The sequence below is a fragment of the Oryctolagus cuniculus genome, chromosome 4 (assembly GCF_051225735.1).
Source record: "Oryctolagus cuniculus isolate XC-2025 breed Fujian yellow rabbit chromosome 4, ASM5122573v1, whole genome shotgun sequence".
NCBI classification, from domain to species: Eukaryota; Metazoa; Chordata; class Mammalia; order Lagomorpha; family Leporidae; genus Oryctolagus; species Oryctolagus cuniculus.
In genome coordinates, this window is record NC_142870.1 from 17,166,686 (window position 1) to 17,191,545 (window position 24,860).

A 24,860-nucleotide genomic window follows, 5' to 3' on the forward strand; every position below is an offset into this window, starting at 1 on the left:
CTTCACCATGTCTTCTAAATGCTGCCTAATGACCTGTATCCGTTTCTTAAATTGTCCAGGAATATGACTTTTCCCTTCTCCGTAGAGAGACAGTCCAAATCTTCACTGCTGCATCCACTCATATATACGTAACCTCAATTTGTATGTCATCTATTTTTCCTATAATGTGGATGTTGCCTTTATTTTCCTGACCAAACTATACTGATATAAAGTGGGACATTTTGTCCAGCTAAATAAGCTGTAATAATACACAAATTTTCCATATTTTAGAAATGAAGAGTTGTTTAGGTTAATTTCAAATGTGAAATTAGAAGCAATGTAAATTGCAGAAGAATATATAGTAATAAAGATTTCTTAGTGTGGACATAATATATTTCTTTTTTTATTTAATGAACATAAATTTACAAATTACAGCTTATGGATTACAATAGCTCCCCCCACCATAACTTCCTTCCCACCCACAGTGCTCCCCTCTCCCACTCCCTCTCCCCTTCCCTTCACATCAAGATTCATTTTCGATTATCTTTATATACAGAAGATCAATTTCACATATAATATATTTCATTTTATTCAGAAAACATTCTATACAAAGCCAGAGCTGAAAAATACAAATAAATCTAATACTTATTGAAAGCTTATCATGAATCAGATGCTCAGCTCTTTAATACATATTATAGCCTCACAAAGTAGATATTATTATCTTTGTCTTATAGTTGAGGATTTTAGGCCTAGAGAGAATAAGTATCCTTCAGAGGTCACAAATTCTGATTATCTTATATCAATTTCTACTGAGCTATACACTGGTATTAAATGCTCCCTGCTTCCAAAGAGTTTTAATTCAACTGAGATGTATTTGAAAAAGAAAATAGAGTTCCTATTATCTTTGATAAAATTAGATAGATTATTTAAAAATGCTTTGAGCTATGTTCACTTTTTTATTTATAGCAAATCTTTATGCATTTTGATATTATCATAGTTAAACACACTTGCCTCATGCAGTTAACCACAGAGTTTTCATATTTTGCCTTTTCTCTATATTCTGGCTTATCCAAAACAAGCTCAAATAAAAATTCATTTTACTAATTGAAATGTATGAAAAATAGAAAATAAGAAGAAAGCAAAGGACTTGGTTATTTTCCAACAGCAGGACATTTTGTCATAATAATTCACAGGAAAAACAAAGATATTCTTATTTCTAAGGATTATTGGTCCCAAAATTTGCATTGAGAACACATGCAATTATTCCACAGTGCTCATATGCCAATCTGAAATCTTTTGAGAAATATTTGAATTCAAAATCAATTAGCTTGTAGGTGAGTTCAATTAACTCTGAAGATGGACATTTATGCATCATGGAGTGATGAGAGGAAAAACAATGCTTTCTGCAATTGCATATTTTTACATAGTTTGGCAAAATATTCAAGTAGGCAATTTGAAATTGTCTTCTATATTTAGCATTTTATGTCCTTGGCATAAGGAATCCTCAACTGTCAGACTTGTATTTTCAGAAACCTGCAGTAATTGAGTTTCAAGAACAACCAACTGAGCATGTTACCAGTTTTTCAAAATTGGGCATGTGATGCTACAACTGTGAATTGCAAGCAGATTTTATTTACATGTTGCAATAAGTCTATACCTCTAGCCAGGATTTTATGTGGATAGCACTAAATGGAAAGCTAAAAAAATGGATATGTTAAAATGTGTGTATTATGTTTCTTCTTCATAAAAGGAACTTGGCTCTGGCAATTTCCATCTCAGAGAGCATCTGCTCAGAAATAAAATTTTAAGCTTTCTCTGTTGGGGAACTGGCATATAATAGCCTAATGGATCTGTAATTTTTGTACAAATTCACTACTAAAAAGATCCTCATATGTCTAAGGCTGACCTTTAGTCTTTTTTTTTTTTTCCAAAATGAGTGACTAAGCAGAAAAAGAAAATGCTAGAGAAAACCATGAAAGCAATTAGTGGACAAAACCACTTTTCATAGTGTGTACTGTCAGAGTGTACTTGAATAAGACATTTGCTATTTCCAAAATTACTAAACATGTGGCTTTAAAGGACATAGACTGTGATACTTCCTTAATGTTCTCTCATCTTGAGGAACTGTCCTGATGGCTTACAAGAAGAGTGAGACCACTGTGATACTCTGTGACTTAAATTCACACGATCTCTCTGAATTTCATAAATTTTCCTCTTCATTGTTGCTGTGCTGTCTGCTTACTTAATAATTGTTAAATCATTTTTGTTAACAAGTTTCAAATACCATTGGTCAACAATAATTCCTATTGGAAAACATAGATTGAATGCGGGTCAATGTGGATCTCTTGTATCTCACAGGTCTTTGTGAACTTAAAGCTAATTATCCCAAGGAACAAACCAATTTGGAATCATTTTTCTTTTTGCTAGCCATGGTGTCAGACACATCCTTTATGATCACTTTTGGCTTGCATGATTTTTCCATATTGGATTCTTTCATTAATGCATGCATTAGACCAAGTTCAGTTGACATTTGGAATTTCAAAGTTCTTTATAATATTATTGAACTAAAAAAAATTTATCCAGAACTCTAGATATCTACAGAAGCAGTAATGCTTTCATTTATTTATTCTTTTATTTGGACAATGGAAACAATAGACAAACATGAAAATTACCAGATGGTAGGAAAGACTATGAAGAATAGTTCCACAGATGACAGGGGGGCTATTTTAGCATGGGTGAACAAGAGAGGCCCAAGAAGGTGTTTCATTTAAAACAAGGTATGAATTAAAAGAAGACATTATGCTTGGATAGTTTATGGTAGTGGGGTGGTGAGTATACCAGGTGAGGTGAATAACTAGAGCAATGAGCCTTACTTTGGAAAGAAGGGTAGAATATACTAGAACCACAAGTTTGATGTAGTTGTTGTCTAGTAAGTGAACTGAGGTACAGATAATGTAGGCCTTCCTACATGTAGAATAAGTACTATAGGATTTTTTTTTGCCCCTGAAGGATAGAAACATTAGAGAATGTTAAAAGATGATATGAACTAGTTTATGTTTAAGAAGGTTACTTTAGCTTCTGTGAGAAGTATAGCCATACATTTTAGAGAAAGCAACAAAAAAATGTTAGACAGCTGGAGGAAGATTCAGGTGAAAAATAATAGGAATGAGTTGAATTACAGTGAAACTAGGGGGATGTGGTAAAGTGGAGGAGTTTGTGGTGTTTGTTAGTATTGCATCTCCTTGATTGTGAGACTAAAAGTATATTGTCAACATTGTAAAGGCATAGCATTTCTTAAAGGACTGTCATATGTTGTTCATATGTTCTGTTCTGGACATTTTAGTCATAACTTGGCTAGACTTATTACATAATTTGGCTTTAGTGTGACTCTGTGTTCTCAAATATATTAGAAACATGCTACCCAAAGTTGTGAGGAAAGAAAAAATAAACATACAATGCTATTCTTAAAACCTCAGGTAAGTTACTCTATCATTTGAGCTGCATTTGGCAGTGAACAGCAGAAAACACTACAGCCAGTATTCATGAGAATTACTTGATTATTTTTACCTCTTAGTAAAGTCAGCAAACATTGTTTGCGTTTTAAGTTCTTAAGAGATTAAAATATGGTGTGAATAATTATTTTTTTAAAAACGCATTTATTAAGCATCATGATCAGACTATAACATTTAGCAATCAACAGCATACAAAAAAAGAAAAAAGAAAGAAAAAACATTACAACCCCTTGTCAGGATGCTTTATACTTTCCACAGATGAAAACTAAAACAACCTGTTATACAATTAGTCACAAATACAGTCCTTGAGTTTTTTGCCCATATCCATGAGTATTGTCTAAAATGTGTCTTCTTTGTAGTAGCTACACCCTGCCACCACTGTACTTGGCCAAGTTCACAAATCTGTTGTAACAAGTATCTTCCCTTTCACTCCTCTGGCTCTCCTCTGCTGTTAAGTTTTGTTTCCTGACAATTATTAAAACCTTTTGCTCCTAACATAGGTACTGCTGCTGGTAGAACTGCCATAGCATCTTGATTTCACATTTTGACAAAATATTGTCCTCTTCCACCATAGGAGCCAGAGTTTCTACCTCCAAAATTTTCTCCCTTCATGGGTCCAAAAATTGAAGATTGATTGTGTAATTGTCAAAATCATTGTAGCTTCCACGGCTTCCAAAGTTGCTTCCATCATTACCAAATCCATTGTAACCATTCCCATTGCCATCATAACCAGCACCACCTCAGGGACCACCAAAGCCACCACAACTACTGACTTTTCCTCCATGACCGAAGTTGTCATTGCCACCAACACCATATCCATGACTACCACCAAAGCTTCCAGAACCACTTCGACCTCTTGAGGTGGGTGAAGCACTGGTCATCTACTTTGACAGGGCCTTCCTTGCTTCACAGTTGTGACCATTTACAGTATGGTATTTCTGAATGACAATCTTATCCACAGAGTCATGGTTGTTAATGGTCACAAAAGCAAAACCCCTCTCCTTCCACTGCCACACTCAGTCATTACCTCAATCACTTCGATTTTCCCACACTGTTCAAAATAATCTCTGGTGGGCTTCCATATCTTCTTCAATGTCACCAACAAAGATCTTTTTCACAGTTTGATGTGCACCTCGTCTTGGAGGATCTTTTCGTAAGACAGCCCTTTTTTTCGCTCCACAAATCTTCCATCCACCTTATGTATTCTTGCATTCATAGATGCATCTACCTCCTCCATGGTGGCATAGGTGACAAATCTGAAGCCTTTGGGGCACTTGGCGTTCGGGTCTTTCATTACTGCAAAGTCCATGAACATTTCCCATTGCTCAAAATGGCTCCTCAGACTCTCATCAATTGTGTCAAAGCTCAGCCCTCCAATGAAGAGCTTCTGCCATGGTTTGGGCTCTTTAGGAGACTCTAACTTAGATATTATGGTGTTGGGAAGAGAGAAGTTGATGGTGTTTCCTTAACGGTGTCCACATGTAGAAAGGAGTAAGCCAAGAGAGAACATATCTTGTGAATCACTTTTAAAACAATGAAAAGCTTTGCCTTCTTGTAAAGAAATGTAATGAAGCAACCTCAGAAATACAATGACTCAAATCAGATTCAAAGATCTTAGATCACATAAATGTGGTAATTTAATTTTCTACACAATGCTAAAAAATTTAGGAGACAGGTGTAATATAGTATGTTGTGGACTGTTGAAATTTGACCATTTTGTCTTACGATTTTCACATTTTGATGTTTTTTCTTCCCATCCATTCTTTTTTACTTAAATTTCTATTTTTTATTTTAGTAAAATGCTGGCACACTAATGCATAGGAGACCTCATTTTCTATTTCCCTCTAATGACATTAGCCAAGAGCCTCTGGGGTGACTGATGTCAGAGAGATCCTAAGGAAAATGATGTGTTTTGAAAAAGCATAATGTGATCTTAATGATAGTGCTCTATGGAAGATATTATGTCAGTTTGGTAATTACACAGTACAGACAAAATGAAATCTATTGTGATAGGTATGAATTTCAATTGGGTTGAGATTGCAAGCTATAATTAAAAATTTTAGGTGATCATCTATTCAAGTGACAGTGGTTAGTAACTAAATAACACTGTCATATCAATTGTATATGTAAGACATGCATCTATGATACTTTGTACTTCATCAAATAACTCTATTTTTAGTAAAGTATTATCTAACTTCTCTACAGCATTAAATAAATCCAGCATAAGCTGCATTCTTTATTCATAGTTCCCATGAAATATTGGGAGACAGTCACTATTATCGTGCAGTAGGTACTTACTAAGCAGTAAAAGGTTTTGCATTTGATAGTGGGCAAAAATGTCATGGGAGTGTACAACAAAGAATTTTGGTCAGCACAATTTACACTTATTTTCAGAAGAACACTGAAGTTTTATCCTTCAGAATTAAGCTTACTTATTTCATAGAAATAATAATTATGCAACTCTCAGTGAAGTCTACTCTCTTCTTGACAGCATTCTTGAAAATCTTGATTCCCTGCTTCTTCTCTCATCCAATCACTTTTGAAATAATATTCATTTCTGATTTGCCTCCTACCACTGCATTCAGCTTCGAATGCTTTTCTGACTCTACTCTGTTTCCTCACTTCTGAATGGAAATAACCTCCTAAGGTACTCTTCTATTCCTCTTCTCTAGCCTTTTCTCAACTTCCTCTTTCCCCAAACCCCCTTCATTCTCTGAATAGCTTCAACCATCTCATGGATCCAACACACATTTCTATGCATACATCTTCCAAATTGGCAACTTCACCCCTTCCTTCTGAAAACCAGACTTCAGTTCCCAATTGTTGGCCAGACAGTACTCCCTGGCTGTCACACAGATGTCTGTCCCTCTAAATATGGCCTCAAGTGAACTCATTGCACAAAATTGCTCCTCCATATGTTGTCTACTTGTACTCCCCACTCCCCCATTTCTAAAATATGGAAACCGTAAAGTTTTGTGACTCCTTCTGTCTCAACCCTTATGTCCAATTTGTCACTAGAGACATCATGAATCCACCTTTGAAATGTCTCTTAATTCTTTCTTCTCCTTTCCATGACCATTTTTCCCTTGATAATTCTGCACCTTAATATCTTTTGTCTGAACTCCCTGCCTCTTGTGTTTCAATCCATTCCCCGTATTCATCCATTTTAACACATCTTGACTTCTATTGTCTGAAGAACTATGTCCGAACTCTCTGATGTCTTTCACAGCCTTCTAACATAGATTTTTAGCAACATTCTCATACTTACATAAGAAATACTTATTTCAAAATATGCCATGTATTTTATTTTATTTTTTTCCTTGTCATTTTCTCTTTATTTTACTTTCTTTATCATTTTAATTTTTATTTATTTTGTTATTTTTTTAACTTTTATTTAATGAATATAAATTTTTTTTGCTTCTTCTCAGGCTATGTGTTCTGCTTTGATTTTCCTTCCCACTTTCCTCAAATTTTTACACCTTTGAGCCATGGCATTTTTGCTCTCTTGGCCTGGGTAATTTACTTAATGCTTAGTAGAACAAACTCCTTCTCATGATTCTAGATAAGATATCATCACTTCAGAGAGGCTTTCCAGACTAAGACTCCAAAGGAGATTCTTCTCTAGTAATATTCTAGCATAGTTATTTACTTCTGACTACTAATTATTCCAAAAAATTTATAACCAGCACCATATTGAATGGGGGAAAAGTTGAAAGCATTTCCAGAACCAGAAAGGATGCCTACTTTCACCATTGCTATTCAATATAGTTCTAGAAGTTTTAGCCAGAACCATTAGGCAAGAAAAAGAAATCAAATGGTTACGAATTAGAAAGGAGGAAATCAAATTATCTCTGTTTGCAGATGACATGATCCTCTACACAGGAAATGAAAGGATTCCAGTGAAAGACTGTTGGAACTCATTAAGAGAATTTAGTAAAGTTACAGGCTATAAAATCAACACACAAAAATCAATAGTCTCTGCATACAAAAAATGCCATGGCTGAGAAAGAACTCATTAGACTAGTACCATTCACAGTAGCTACAAAAAATTTAAATACTTTGGGACAAATTTAACCAAGGATGTGAAAGACTGCAACCAAGAAAGAAATATAAGACACAAAAAATGGAAAAATCTTCCATGTTTATGGATTAAAAGAATTTACATCTTGAAAAGGTCCCCCAAATGGGAAGTGAACCAGCAGATGGAACATGTCTCTTGCTTTCTGTGTCTCTCCCACTTTCTCTCTGTAACTCTTTCAAATAAATAAATAAATAAATATTTAAAAAAAGAAACAAAGCCAGAGGCATCACAATACCAGATTTCAAGACATATTATAGGGCAGTTGTAAACAACAGAGCCTGGTACTGGCACAAAAATAGACATGTAGACCATGGTACAGAATAGATAACCGAGACATTAAGCCATGTGTCTACAACCAACTAATTTTTGTAAAATAGCCTAAAGTAAATCCCTGAAAAAAAGGCAGTCTCTTTAACAAATGGTGCTGGGAAATTTAAATCTATGCATGCAGAACTGTGAAACTAGAACTCTACCTTACATCTTATAAAAAGTCAACTAAAATTGGATCATCAAATTACTAGAAGAGAACATCAGAAAAACGCTGCAATGTATTGACACAGGCAAAGACGTCTTGGAAAAGATCCCAGAAGCATAGGCAATCGAAGCCAAAATAGGCAAATGAATTTACATCAAACTAAGAAGCTTCTGCAGTGCAAAAGAAACACTCAATAAGGTGGAGAGGCAACTGACAGAATGGGAGACAATATTTGCAAAGTATGCAACTGATAAATGATTAATATCCAGGATATAGAAAGAACTCAAGCAACTCAATAACAAAAAAACAAACAGTGCAATTAAGAAATGGACAAAGGATATGAACAGCCATTTTTCAAAGAATGAATGCTCAGGATACCAGCCATCAGGGAAATGAAAATGAAAACCACAATGGGTCTCACCTTATCCTACTTAGAATGGCTATCATCCAAAAGTGAAGAAAAATAATACATGCTGGTCAGCTTGTGGGAAAAAAGATACTCTAAAACGTTGGTGGCAATGTAAATTAGTACAACCATTACAGAAGACAGTATGGAGATTCCTCAGAAATATGAAAATAAATCTAATATATGATCCAGCCATCCCATTCCTGAGACTTTGCCTAAAGGAAATGAAATCAGCATATGAAAAAGTTGCTTATACCTTCATGTTTATTGTAGTTCAATTCACAATAGATAAGCAACTGATGACTAGATAAGGAAAATGTGGTATATTACTCATCTAGGAAAAAGAGGAAAATCCTGTCTTTGGCCATGAAATGGATGCAACTGAAAACCATTATGCTTAGTGAAATAATCCAGTCTCAAAAATACAAATATATGTTTTCTCTGATATGTGGTCATTAATATAGAATACCAAAATGTATAGGAATGAAATGGACATCTTGGGATATGTTTGTCATTTTTAGCTCTTATACTCCTGATGAACTATGGTCTTCCTACTTCTTATTTTTTAAATATTATGCTTCATGGTGAATTAAGCCTATGATTATAGAGTGGATTACAATTGTCTTTGCAAAAATTAATAAAAAAGGGCTGGCGCCATGGCTCAATAGGCTAATCCTCTGCCTTGCGGCGCCGGCACACCAGGTTCTTGTCCCGGTCGGGGCACCAGATGCTGTCCTGGTTGCCCCTCTTCCAGGCCAGCTCTCTGCTGTGGCCCGGCGTGCAGTGGAGGATGGCCCAAGTGCTTGGGCCCTGCACCCCATGGGAAACCAGGAGAAGCACCTGGCTCCTGCCTTCGGATAGGCACGGTGTGCTGGCCGCAGTGCACCGGCCGTGGTGGCCATTGGAGGGTGAACCAATGGCAAAGGAAGACCTTTTTCTCTCTCTCTCTCACTTCCACTCTGCCTGTCAAAAAAAATTAATAAAAAAGGAATGAAGGAGGGGGTTTGGGGCAAACAAAGGGAAGGAGGGAAATATGGTTATCTTAGAATTATATTTATGAAATACATGAAATCTGTTCTCTTTATGTTAATAAAAATAGATGGGAAAATTTTGTTTATGTATTGGTTTATTTCTGCTTCCTCAACAAGAATAGAGCTTATTTTTAGAAAGCATTTTGTCTTGTCATTGCCCTCTAATTCCAAAATACTACATATTACAGTATATGCTCAATTATATTGTTGAATGAATCGATGAATGAAAATCTTGTTCACTGAAGCGATGTATTTTGGCTCTTTGGTATATCACGTGACTGCTTTTGAATCTCAGATAAGAATGCCCTTTGTGTCTTCAGTCCCTTCTTCTAGATGAGTTCAGTTTTTATGAAAATGATGTTCTCATTTCAAACTTCTCTTTTTTTAAATTTAGTTAAGTCATTATTTTAAAGAGAGAGGAGAAAAGCAAAGAAAATGGTTGATATTATCTTGAACACAGAGCCAGATTTAATCCAGCTAATTGTTGTCTGGCTCTCCTGGTGTAACACTGGGAGGGAAAGTCCCTGTAGTATTTTATAGAACTCTCTGAATTGAGACACAAGAGACTCAAGTTTTATTCTCTAGGCTGCCACTTTCTATACATAATCATGGTGAGGCAATTCTTTAACCTCTGTGGACCTCAGACTCACAATTCACAAGATCAAGGTTGCAGTAACTGATCTCAAAATTCTCTTCCATATTTAGAGTTCTTTGCTTCTTTGGCTCATCAGCCTAACTCAATCATTCAATGCTTATTAACTTTCTTCCCAAAGAAGCACCATATTAGATGGTAGAGATACGATCAACAGTGGACAAGGCAGACTTGAGCCCATAAGGATCTTACAGACTAATAGCAGGGATAGATATTTTAAAATAACACAACTCTTTTCCTGGGATGAAAGAGGCACTTCCACAGGAATTAAACACTCTAAATTTCACATATTTTTTCCAGAAATCAGCTTATGGCATAGCTAGTAACTTTCAGGACTTTCATTAGAAAGTGAGTCAAAGTTTTATTTCAAAAAACTATTTACACACAGGAGGTTTGTTTGGGCAACCAGCATGATAGCAATGTTTAACAATGGAATGGATTATTTTTAAGGTGTTTTAATTTTCCAAGTTCCTAATTTCTTGTTCTTGCATTTTGGACCGGGAGTAGAGTGGGTAGGAGAGACAGTGATGAGGTGAAATTATAAAACACCATTAGACTACCTTAGCCCCTGCTGAAACATTTGGCCCTGACTAGTGATTTACATTTTACTCTGGCTATTAAGCCCTCAGTCTCATGTAGAGTAAATCCTGTGTTCAGTGATATTCAAGAATCATAGGGTATGTGGTTTCTATTCACTCCAACTGAGAGCTGAGCAGGGTGGACTTCTAAAACCTTCATCCTTCACTCGTGGGGAATTCTTACAGGCAATGGATACTTCCAGCTTTTGTTTCCTTTGCTATAACACTAAGACAAAGTGAACCACAGCAGGTAGAGGTTGGGTAGAATTTGTGGCTTTCCCCCTTCAGAACTCTACTAATGCTGCTTTCTCTAATACCTTTAAAACCTGGGTTAGCCTGTATTCTGAATCCTGAATATGTTTTATAGTCTCTGCCAACTCCCCTTGGTGGCCACATGTCATGGAAGGTTATATTTTTTAAAAGATGATTATTTCAATATCTCTTACTGCTGATGTTCTCCTTCAGTGTGAATTCTCCATTCTATTCCTTCAAAAAGTTGACTATTGCTCCTTATGTTTCTGGCCTATATGAGTTGCTCAACCACCAGAGTAAATTAGAAGGGATGTTCTGGTACTTTTGAGACTAATTTATGAGAAATCTTGTAGCTCTTGTCTTGAATATTTGCCCTTGTAGCAGCCCTTCTTAGGCTTATCATGCCCAAAGCAATGCTGTGAGACACCCAAGCTACATGGAAAGGCTACATGCAAGTTCAGTGTTTGACAGCCCTAGCTGGATTCCAATATGCTACTCAGCATCAATTCTTAGCCATGTGAGTGAATCATTTTGCACACCTAATCCACGAACTTTCAGAGATCTCTACATCCAGCTGCTACCTGACTGATTCTATTTGAGAAATACCAAATAAAACCATTCACCTGAACCCAGTCAACAGTACAAGGACCACGACAATAACATTGCTATGTTGTGCCACTCAGTTCTGTAGTAGTTAATAGAAAACCAGAATACTTCCAAAACTTATGAGTCTCTTGGGTCAAGTCTTTGGAGGAGGAGGAGAGAAGTACCACACCCCCTTAACCCCCATCCACAGGAGACAACAAGAAAGAGGCAGCTGCTTCCTCATATCCTCTTCTCCCTGTTTACAATATTCTGTGTAATGGGGATAGGGCACAATGTCCCTCAGGAGAGGCTTACCAAGCTCCTTGTATTTGGATACCTCCAGATTTCCCCACAATGAGGAAGACTGACAGTGTTCTTCATGGTCATCCTTATGTTACCCATATTATAATGATGGCATACATACAGCAAACCATTATGCATGCTGAATGTTATTTCTTGAGATAGAGATATTTTATCAAAATGTTCTTCAGAGCCGTATTTTGATTCTTAATCATCCTTTACTTCAGTGATTGTCAACTTTAATCTGTTGGAATCAGACATGCTGAATCTCAGCTTTATCCTTTGGAGATTAAGCATATCCAACATCATAGTCCCTCTAGGCTTCTGTAATACATCTTCGACTGGGCAGACAAAAACAACAGAAATTTATTTCTTATAGTCCAGGAGGTGGGAAGTCCAAGATGAAGGCCCTGGCATATCTGATGTGTGGAGAAAACCCGTTTCCTGGTGCAGAGCTGAGATCTTCTTTCTGTGACTTCACATGGTGGAAGGGACACACAAACTCCCTTAGGTCACTTGTATGAGGACACTAATCCCGATCCCAGGGGTTTTCCCTCCTGATCTAATCCCCTTCAAAAGGCCAGACTTCCTAATAGCAACAATTGGTGATTATGTTTCAACATGCGAGTTTTGAGAGGAAACAAACATTCAGATTACAGCAGTGGGGCCCAGGAATTTCTTTTGGGAAAAAAAATTGCCTGGATGATTTTATACACAAACTCAAGGGATCACACCGTGAAAAATTCTGACTTCTTTGGACTCTTTTCTGTGTTTCTCAATCTTTAGACATTTTAAACTGTCCCTGAAATTTTTGTTATTCTTACCCTATATTAGGCATGTCATTACTGAACATGATCTTGGGAAAAATTGACAATGAGATGAATGAATTAAAACATATTTAGAAGTGAAGGCATTCATTAGAAGTTGTAGGCTGACTGAGTTGGATCGAAATCGTTGAATGCTAAGAAAAGTCTTATCTGAAGCCATCCCTAAACTAGCTTCTTGGTGTAGGTTTGGGGTGCATGTGCAATTGTTTCTTCTTATTTGTTGTTACTTTGTCTGTATTTTTAGTTATCAGTTTACCATGGTCTGAAAATATTAATGGAAGGTTCTAGAAATAAACCATAACTTTTAAATTGAGGTTAGAGTAGCATCACAAAATATAGTGTGATCTGCTCTTCCATCTTGGGACATGAATGATCCCTTTGTCCAGCATTTCTGTGCTGCCTTAGTTACCTGCCTTGTAATGAGAAATAGATGAATAGATATAGGGAGAATTTACACAACTTTCATTATAGTATATTATGATACTTGTTCTATTTACTATTATTCTTGCTTTTATTCTCTTATTGCCTAATTGATAAATAGAAAAAACAGTATGTGGAAGGTTTGATATGATTCTCATTTTCAATTATCCTCTGGTGGTTTTGAAGTGTGTCCCCATGGATAAGAGGGAACTTCTGAGAGCAGTAAAATGGCAGAGCACAGTAGTGTAACAGAGATCTAGCAGAAAAGTTTACTCTTTGTATCCCAGGCTCTTCCAAAAAACAGGTAGATAAATTGCTTGGTCCAAACCCACACTCTGCAGGCTTCCAGAATGGGAAGAAGAAGAGCAGGAGACGAGATGACTCAACAGTGTCCTTGGTGAAGACACCCGCATCCTGAGGGCAGGCACAGGCAATTTCATTCCTGTAACTCACCAAGGAGCCTTCAGATTTGTGGTTTTCCTTCCTGAAGCCAAGTATCCATGGCCCAGGGCACTGACCTCAACCAGGAGAGGCTTTGTAATCCAATGCCAATCTCTCATTGCATTAGTGAAAATATGGAGTGAAGCAGTATTTGTGCCTGAGGACCCAAAAATTAGATTTCTCATATTTTACATTGCCTGGTCATCATAACCATCAGAAGAAATTAGTGAATCACTATGAAATAATTATTAAAATGAGAAATTGATTCACTTAAATATTCATAGGCTTTGACTTTCGGTGAAAGAATTAAGATCCTATGAGTTGTTTAGTTGTTTAGTTGGAGTTCGTAGGGTGTTCAAACTTGGTTATGTTTTAGAGGTTATCTCCCTTGCCCTAGTAGCTTTACAACATCCAAGGAGCTTTCCCGATATGGCGACTGGGGTAAAGATTCTCTGGTGTAAATTACGTGACTGTCTTTCCTGAGATGCTCATTGTGTAGGGCTGCTGTTTCATCAGAGGTGGCAGTTAAGTGTTCTGGATAAGAAGACATATAAGTGGTCAAGCTGCAAGCCTTAGACAGCCCATTCTCAAAGTCCCTTCTGTCCTTTAGTACAGAGGCAGGGGTCACAATTCCCATTCCGTGGAGAACCTGAGATGGTTGCTTTCACACCAACACATCACCTTCCCTTGCTCATCCTGCCTTATTCTACTGAGTACAAAAACTGTGCCCTCTCCTGCAGTTGTGGCATGAGAAGATCAAGTTTTAAAAAAGCACAGTGCAGGCATCTTCTATCTGGCATAATAGTGTGGGAAGGAAAAGGAGCCTTTTTTTTTAAATTCCGTTGTAAATCTATAGCAGTAAAAACAAAACAATGCAAAATGCAAAAGCAAAACAAAAAAGGAAAAAACAAAATGAGGATCTATTTAGTTTTTTTATAGTACATTCTATTACAAGTAATTTTTAAATTAAAGTGTCTAATGTCTAATATTTAGTCTGATATTAAAATATTCACATATTTGTCTAATATTTAATTTATAACAATATAAATTAAAATGTCTAATATTTGTAATATTCTATTAGCAACACCCTGAGAGTATCAAAGAAATGGAGATCTATTCTTCCTGGCTTTGTTTAGAATATCATACACACGTGGCACTGTGCGTGCTGTTGATAGCAGGCACAGTCTCCAACAGATGACAGCAGTGTCAGGCAGAAGCAGTAATTAGAAATAGACCCAGAACAAAATATGGGGAGGGCTGCTAGTATAAAGCATATTGTTTAAACCAGGAGAGAATTGCTGCAAGAGAAAAAGAAATGACTGATGGATGCCATGTCCTAGCTGATATGATTTGTTTTAGATCTCAAATAGAGACTCCCAGGATTATCTGGTGGTAGTGGAGCTGGTAGTGAGATAATATTTTTCAGGTAGCTAGATTTCTGCAAAACTAGGGATTTCCAACACGAATTCTATTTAGAATGGAAATGTTTCCATTGGCTTGTGGTTAACTCTTGACCCCACTTTAACCCCACTGCAATTACTCCCAGGATCTACACATTGATTCACACATCCTGAAACTCAGTGAATCATGTAAACAATTTTCTTGTTGGCTATCTGAAAAATTTAGAAATAAGCATTTTTATTCTCTGCCCTCACACGAGGATGCCAACACTCTTGAAGGACACTTAAATGGTCGCCTCTCCTTCTGAGCCATGTCTTGAGTAACAATCTTGGATCTCCATTGTGTGTCCATCTCTTTCCAGGCCACTGGTTAGTACAGAAAATCATTAGAAATGCTTCATGTTTGTTTCTTCTGCTCTGAATTTTCTAGTTCCTGCTCTGAGTTGTGGAATTTACAAATAATTTAGTATCTCCTCCCCATCTGCACACACTCCATTATTTATGTTTGTCTATCTTTTCATTTATTTAAATATTTATTATGTGCCACAGACTATGGATTTCTTCTAGAATGTGTTCCTCTTCTAAATTTCAATGCAGTTTCCCTAGACCTATGCCTGCTGATAGGTCCTTGCATCCAGGACAAAACTTAGCCTTATTTTCTCTTCTCTACCATAGTTCATCTCAGAAACCTGCTGGTTTACTAATACTTTCTCTTGATTCAGTCTGGCTTTGTCCCTAGCATAACTTTGAAGTTGGCTCTCACAGCTGGGACAAGTTTTGACAGATTTTAACAACTGGAATTCTGAGTCCAATAAATAATACACAAAACAGCTTTTCTTAATCAGGGTTCGTTGTCTGAACCACCAAATACAGAACATGATTGCAACAACTGTTTTCTCAATTCTTATAACAATAGAGGTTGGAAACAAGACATTAAAATCATGTCTACCAGTCATATAAATGATATTTGGTTTGATATAATTCATTGTTACTTATAAGACATTTTAGTTATAAAAATTTCACCTTAGGTTTCACCTCTTCCATGAAGACTTCCTTGACTTTTTCAGACTTTACTTCTCCATAGTATGTTATTTTCCATCTTTATTCTTTATTTTGTAATTTGATCAATTACTATTTCCTATTATTGTCTGTTTTCAAGTATGCCTTGTCTCTTGAACTGAAGTAGTATCAATTCATGGAAGGTAATGCCATTGCCCAACACTAAGACTGGTAGTGTTGAATTAAAATGTGCTGTATTGAATTGATCTGCATTCTTTACTTTCCTCATGCATGCCTTGGTTCTTGTGTAAGGCCTGCCTTTTTGGAAGTCTGTTGTTAAGATAATTGGAGCAACAATTACTTTGAGCCCTCAAATATTTGATTTATGTCTTGTTTTTGGCCTAACTAGATGCCATGGTTTGAACAAGATTCGATTCTTGAACTCATTCTGGGCTTTAAACCCCAAAGTCATGGATGATGCTACTAAGGGGGTAGAAACTTTATCCAAGTATGATAGTTAGGAGGTGGACATAGTGGGAAGTCGCAGATCTTTTGGGGCAGTTCCTGAGAAGACAATTCTCACAAGATGGTTGGTTATACAATACAGCCACGGGTTCTCCGTTTCTTGATTTGCTACATGACCCTTCCCACGCACTGGCTCTGCCACTGCCAGTTGCTGCCAAACCAATGGGGTCACTAAATTTTGAAATCCAGAACTGTGAGCCAAAATAAATGTCTTCCCTTCATAAGTTGTCTCAGGTATTCCCCTGTAGTAATGAAAGGCAAACTCCTCTTTACCTGTCATGAGCCAATCTGTCATGAAATGCTGCCATTTTGCTCTTCATTGCTTCTTTTTTTTTCTTTTTTAAAAATTTCTTTATTTATTTGAAAGTCAGAGTTGCAGAGGGTGAGGGGAGTGCCTGCCTATCTGCTGATTCATTTCCTAGTTGGCTGCAACAGCCAGAGCTGAGCCAGGATGAAGCCAGGGGCCAGGAGCTTCATCCTGGTCTCTCACATGAACACAGGAGCCTAAGCACTGGAACCATCTTCTGCTGCTTTTCCCAGGTCATGAGCAGGGAGCTGTAGTGGAGCAGTCAGGAGAAGAAACAGCACCCATCTACGATGTTGGCATTGTAGGCAGCGGCTTTACTTTTCTGTATGACAATGCTGGCCCTGACCATTTCTTAAATTGGTTTCTTCCCCATTTGTGTCACTCTTTCAGGTCAGACTTGTTAACTCTTGTTTAGGCTACCATAATATTTCTTAACTGATTTTCTTACCTTTGGTTTTATTTCTCTGTAATAAAAGCTTGTAGTTTCTCACATTAAGAATGAGCCCATTTCTCTGCACTGCACTTCCCTTGAATCTAAGCTGGCCTTGTGACTAGCTCTGACTAATGGAATATGGTGATGATGGAATATTCTACATTGTGAGTTCAGAACTCAAGGGATCTGGGAGCTAGCACTCTTGCTGCTATCCAACTCCTCAGCTGCCTTCAGATCCTTAAGAAATCAGGTAGAATCAATTGAGCTTACCTGACCGGAAGAATCATTCTCATTTTTACAAATTGAATCATCACTCTTTCAAACTTCTAGGTTTTGGAATTTTTTTTTTTTTGGTAAGCAGAACAAACTAATTACTAATTGATATACCTCTGAGATAAAGAAAACCAAATTGGACAGTTTATTTTGCTTAGAATTCTAAAATTCTTTCCATCAACTGCTGTAAACAAGGCTCCTAAGATCTGGTTCTGCTTGACTTCTCGATTGTTATTTCTCTTCAAAGTCTGTGTCATGGTTTTTTGCTTGGCAGTATGGAAACAATCGTAATTCTCCCTGTGCGCCGTATGCTTCCTTCCCTTGCCGCTGTTCTTCCTCCAACTCCTTTCCACATAACTACCTGGTCACAGATTAGACCCCACCTCCTCCAGGGTGCCTGATGTGTTAGATGTCTCTCCTCTGTGTTCTCATGATACTTTTCTCTTTTCCTGATCACTGCATTTAAAGACTTTCTTTTCTTTTTTTTAAGATTTATTTATTTATTTTTTAAACTTTTATTTAATGCATATAAATTTCCAAAGTACAGCTTATGGATTACAATGGCTTCCCCCCATAACGTCCCTAATGCACAAAAATCAACAGCCTTTGTATACACAGGCAATGCCATGGCTGAGGAAGAACTTCTAAGATCAATCCCATTCACAATAGCTACAAAAACAATCAAATACCTTGGAATAAACTTAACCAAGGAGGTTAAAGATCTCTACGATGAAAATTACAAAACCTTAAAGAAAGAAATAGAAGAGGATACCAAGAAATGGAAAAATCTTCCATGCTCATGGATTGCAAGATTCAATATCATCAAAATGTCCATTCTTCCAAAAGCAATTTATAGATTCACTGCAATACCAACCAAGATACCAAAGACCTTCTTCTCAGATCTGGAAAAAATGATGCTGAAATTCATATGGAGACACAGGAGACCTCGAATAGCTAAAGCAATCTTGTACAACAAAAACAAAGCCAGAGGCATCACAATACCAGATTTCAGGACATAGTACAGGGCAGTTGTAATCAAAACAGCATGGTATTGGTACAGAAACAGATGGCTAGACCAATGGAACAGAATAGAAACACCAGAAATCAATCCAAACTTCTACAGCCAACTTATATTTGATCAAGGATCCAAAACCAATCCCTGGAGTAAGGACAGTCTATTCAATAAATGGTGCTGGGAAAACTGGATTTCCACATGCAGAATCATGAAGCAAGACCCCTACCTTTCACCTTACACAAAAATCCACTCAACATGGATTAAAGACTTAAATCTATGACCTGACACCATCAAATTATTAGATAGCATTGGAAAAACACTGCAAGATATAGGTACCGGCAATGACTTCTTGGAAAACACCCCAGGTGCACAGGCAGTCAAAGCCAAAATTAACATTTGGGATTGCATCAAATTGAGAAGTTTCTGTACTGCAAAAGAAACGTCAGGAAAGTGAAGAGGCAACCGACAGAATGGGAAAATATATTTGCAAACTATGCAACTGATAAAGGGTTGAGAACCAGAATCTGCAAAGAAATCAAGAAACTCCACAAGATCAAAACAAACAACCCACTTAAGAGATGGGCCAAGGACCTCAATAGACATTTTTCAAAAGAGGAAATCCAAATGGTCAACAGACACATGAAAAAATGTTCAAGATCACTAGCAATCAGGGAAATGCAAATCAAAACCACAATGAGGTTCCACCTCACCCCAGTTAGAATGGCTCACATTCAGAAATCTACCAACAACAGATGCTGGCGAGGATGTGGGGAAAAAGGGACACTAACCCACTGTTGGTGGGAATGCAAATTGGTTAAGCCACTATGGAAGTCAGTCTGGAGATTCCTCAGAAACCTGAAGATAACCCTACCATTCAACCCAGCCATCCCACTCCTTGGAATTTACCCAAAGGAATGAAATTGGCAAAACAAGCTATCTGCACATTAATGTTTCTTGCAGCTCAATTCACAATAGCTAAGACCTGGAAGACTTTCTTTTCCATTATTTGTGCTCCTTTGCTAAGTAGATCAATCTTTCTGAGACAGGTTTGGATCTTAATCTTATATTTCTTCCTGCTTAATAAATACCTGTTGAAGTGAAATGAACACTATGAGAAATGGTGACTTGATCAGCCCTCACCCTGACTGTTGATGAACAACTTAATATGTTATCCTTCTTAGTATTTTTTTTTTGTTTGTTCTACTTAATACTTTTGGTTGAATACTGTAATCAATACACAATTCTTCTTAAGTGCTGAAACTTAACTGAAAAGTGATCGCTGTTAAATATAAGAGTGGGAGTAAGAGAGGGAAGAGATGTGCAGTTCGGGACATGCTCAAGCTGACTTAGAAACATACCAGGGGATTCCAATTCAATCCCATCAAGGTGGCATGTACCAATGCCATCTCACTAGTCCAAGTGATCAATTTCTGTTCACAATTGATCATAATGATAGCACTAAGAGCCAAAGGGATCATATAAACATGAATAATGTCTGCAAATACTAGCTGATAGAATAAAAAAGGGAGAGAACGATCCAACATGGGAAGTGAGATACACAGCAGACCCATAGAATGGCAGATGTCCTAAACAGCACTCTGGCCTCAGAATCAGCCCTTAAGGCATGCGGATCCAGCTGAAAAGCCCGTGAGAGTATTTCAGGCATGGAAAGCCAAGACACTCTGGGGAAAAATAAAAAAACCTAAATGAAAGATCTCTGCGAGTGAGATTCCAGTGGAAAGAACAGGTCATCAAAGAAGGAGGTACCTTTCTCTGAAGGGAGGAGAGAACTTCCACTTTGACCGTGGCCTTATATAAATATGATCAGAATCAGTGAACTCATGACAAGAGCCTAGGATGATTACTGATGCCATAAACAAGAGTGTCAATTTGTTAAGTCAACAACAGGAGTCACTGTGCACTTACTCCTTATGTAGGATCTCTGTCCTTAGTGTGCTGTACATTGAGATTTAATGCTATAACTAGTACTCAAACGGTATTTTTCACTTTATGTTTCTGTGTGGGAGCAAACTGTTGAAATCTTTACTTAATGTATGCTAACCTGATCTTCTGTATATAAAGAGAATCGAAAATGAATCTTGATGTGAATGGAAGGGGAGAGGGAGTGGGAAAGGGGAGGGTTGCGAGTTGGAGGGACGTTATGGGGGGGAAGCCATTGTAATCCATAAGCTGTACTTTGGAAATTTATATTCATTAAATAAAAGTTAAAAAAAATAAAAAAATGCCCTATATATGTTTCAGGAATGAAAAAATGAATAAAATTTGGCATAAAATGGATAACTTTGCAGTTGCTCTTCACTTTCTAAAGATCAATAATAGCCATTCTATTTATTTCTGTCTATGAATTCTATTTTTCCCTTGTTTAAGGAAATATTTCCTAATTAATATAAGCTTTATTGATATAAATCAAATTAAAAGTAGGAACACAGAATTTTTTTCATACAATAATTATAAACTGTCATGTTTATATAAAATACTTCAATATTAAAGGCAGTGATAAAACTGATGTCTTTCCTTTTCACAATTCTGAACTTGTGATTGTTGAATTTACTTAACTTGACTTCTTGGACGAATTCTACCACCAGTTTTGAAGTACACTCTTGCCTATCCATACAAACCCACTCAGCAGAGGGACTCCTCAGTTTTATAAATACATGAACTCTAAATGACTGAAAGTCTTGCTTACTTAAGAACAAGGAGCAAGCGATCTGTGTGGATGAGAGGACATCTGTGGCAGTCAGATGAAAAATGTCATCTTTGTGATCATGTCATTTTCAGGTCTCTTGAAGCAGCACAATAAGCTTCATTTTGAAAAAAGAAAGTTGTTTAGTGCTAAGGCAATTGATTTCTTATTCTTTTTCTTTTGTTCAAAAGTGTTTTCTTTCTTTTTCAACTTAGTATTTTACTTGTTACTTCTGAAATAACATGTTTTTAATTTATGTTGGTCAAAGGCTTAATTCTACACTAAATAAAGACTCATATGAATAAAAGTATAATGAGCTAGTTCAGCAAGAATATAGGCAAGGGTTATAAACAATAATCATATGAAATATGTTCACTTTCACACATATACACTAAATTTTTTTTTTTTTTTTTTTTTTTTTTTTTTATGTATCCAGTAACTAACATTAGAATGATTTTATTTTTCTAATTATAATATTTTGTACATGAATATTACAGAATTTTAAGGAAATTATCTGACAACAAAGATTGAGCAATTTTTAAAATCACTATAATGAGTCAAATCTTGATAAAGACAATTACAGTTCTTTTAAAGTAATTATAAATAATAAGACACAGAAGATACAAAATTTTAAAATCTAAAGATTCAATGCTACCATAAAAAGCTATCATTTTTATGCAAAGTTAATTTTTCTTTTTTTTTTTTTTTTTTTTTTTTTTAAATTATAAATAAGTATGCTCTTTTATTCTGGAAGAGATGAGATTATGACTGGATGCATGGGAGTTGCTTTTTTTTTTTTTTTTTGGAATTTTTTTTTTTTTTAAACTTTTATTTAATGCATATAAATTTCCAAAGTACGACTTATGGATTACAATGGCTTTCCCCCCATACCGTCCCTCCCACCCACAACCCTCCCCTTTCCCACTCCCTCTCCCCTTCCATTCACATCAAGATTCATTTTCGATTATCTTAATATACAGAAGATCAGCTTAGTATACATTAAGTATGGATTTCAACAGTTTGCTCCCACACAGAAACATAAAGTGAAAAATAATAGATGATTTTTTTTAAATGATGATGAAATCAGAGCAGACCTATTGTCATGTTTAATCCCAGTGAGAGTCAAGTTGGGAATTGATAATTTCTTTCTTTTTTTTTTTTTTTTTTTTTTTTTTACAGAGGATCAGTTTAGTATGCATTAAGTAAGGATTTCAACAGTTTGCACCCCCATAGAAACACAAAGTGAAATATATTGTTTGAGTACTCGTTATAGCATTAAATCTCAATGTACAGCACATTAAGGACAGAGATCCTACATGAGGAGTAAGTGCACAGTGACTCCTGTTGTTGACTTTACCAATTGACACTCCTGTCTATGGCATCAGTAATCTCCCTATGCTCCAGTCATGAGTTTCCAAGGCTATGGAAGCCCTCTGAGTTCTCCAACTCTTATCTTACTAAATTTTAAAATTAGCCATTAAAAAATGAAATTCTTTCATTCGCATCAAAGTGGTTGCAACCAGAGGGCATCATGTTGAATGAAATAAGCTGGATACTGAAAGACAAATACTGCATGATCTCCCTTATGTGTGGGAGCTAAAATTAAGAAGAAATTAAAAAAAAGGAAATGCCTGTTTGTATTGCCAATACAATTGTGTTTTATAAAACTTTGTTTTATATATTTCTCAAAAAACTTAAGAATTATATACTACTAAAATTTTAATGATATGTGTTTTTTAAAAAATGATTTATTTATTGGAAAGGTAGGGTTACAGACAGAGAGGGAGAGACAGAGACAGACACACACACACACACACACAGAGAGAGAGAGATAGAGAGAGAGATATCTTCTATCTACTTCCATGTGGGTTCACTCCCCAAATGGCAGCAAAGGATGGAGCTAGGCCTATCTGAAGCCAGGATCCAGGAGCTTCCTCTGGGTCTCCCACATAGGTTAAGGGGCCAAAGTACTTGATTCATCTTCCACTTCTTTCCCAGGCCATCAGCAGGGAGCTGGATTGGAATAGGAGTAGCTGGGACACGAACAGTTGCCCATATGGGATGCCAGTACCATTGGCTGAGGCTTAGCCTACCATACCACAGTGCTGGCCCCAAGTGAATATTTTAAACTTTCCTGTATATGAGTGAAGTTGCTTCTATTAAGGAAAAAAAATGCACATCAAATCTGTTAAACCCGGTGAATCTCTGTGTGATAAAAATCAGACATGTGATAATCTATGCACATATCAATAGGAATGAAGGTTGGAGAGAAGAGAATCCAAAGAAAACAGGAGAAATTAAAATTGCCCCAAATCAATATCCTAATATGGAAAGAAATAATAGAATAAACATATAACACATGTACTCACTTTGCCCACAAAATTATGACAAGACTGAGTCAGTCTATATACAGAAAGAGATATGAATATTTTGCTTGGAAATCCAAAGTGAAAATAAAGAGAGGAAATGACTTAGCAGGAGATTTGTACGTGAGCACTCTAACATACTCCCAGCATAGCAACGCGATCTCCATTCTCTGCAGGTGGCACTGGCTTGATTTTAAGAAATTATTAAAAAATCATGCCATCATATTTTTATAGTTGTTTGGGGTTTCCAATTTATCTGTGTGGCTTCTACCATGTGGCTTTTCAGAAAAATTTTCCACTTGTAATTTTGGTGATACAGTTTTAAAAAATGAGTATAAGTAATATCGTAAAAGGGTTTGGGTATAATTGACAGTCATACCCTTTCCCTTGATTACAAGTAGGGTTGTGTTTGTCCAGACAGATCATCACAACTCAGAAATGAAGAAGGTATAGTGGGAATGGGCAGCAAAGTGCTTACACTATGGATCAAATAAAATCATTTTCCAGATTTCAATAGAGGCTTAACTTGGGAGAAAAAAAAATGTGTAGTCCTGTTTTTGATTGTTTTGTTTTTTGTTTTTGTTTTTGAACTTGGACAGGTCAGACCTGGCAAGTAACATGGGTGTGGTGGGAGGGTGGAGGTTGGTGATAAGAGGATTGGCCACTTGCCATGTGCAGAGAGGTTCAGTTTGTGAAACAAGCAAAAATAAGAGCATAATTTGATGGCTTAAAGGAAAACAAAGTTTGATGCTGTTTCATAGAAAGTGTCACGATGTCTCTTTCTGTCCATCAAAGCTCATTTTACATTCCAATAACCATACAAACGTTGCTGGTTCTGTAAAAGAGAGCAAAGTAGAGAATCACGGGTGGGCATGTGTAGCAACTTCTCACATGTGACCTGTAGCTAAGAATAGTGTCTGGCTTTGAGCAAGCACAGCAAAAAGTACTTCTTGTAGCAAATGGTAAAAAGGTAAGCGTTGAGCCATTGCTGGTTGAGTTCCTTGGAGACAGAATCTCATTCTATTGAAGATAGTATATTAAAAATATCACTTTATTAATCAAAAGAAACCAGTAACGGAACACAACCAATGTAGACAAGTGCGAAGAATAATGTGGAGAAAGGTCTGTAGCAGTTTCTGTAGTAGAACTAGCCCTTTAGCAAAACAATGCAACATTGATGATCTAGGCTGCACCGTCCAGTATGGTAGACTCTAAACACATGTAGATGTTTGTTCAATTTTTAGAAAGATTTATTTGAAAGGCAGAGTGACAGAGAGAGAGGGGGATAAACTGAGAGAA

The 24,860-nt window shown here is 36.6% G+C and overlaps 1 pseudogene; it reads right to left on the bottom strand.

Moving 5' to 3' along the window:
- Positions 1–3,966: 3,966 nt before the first annotated feature.
- The window catches only part of LOC127494006 (heterogeneous nuclear ribonucleoprotein A1 pseudogene), a 139,715-nt pseudogene continuing 118,821 nt past the window's right edge, over positions 3,967–24,860 (bottom strand).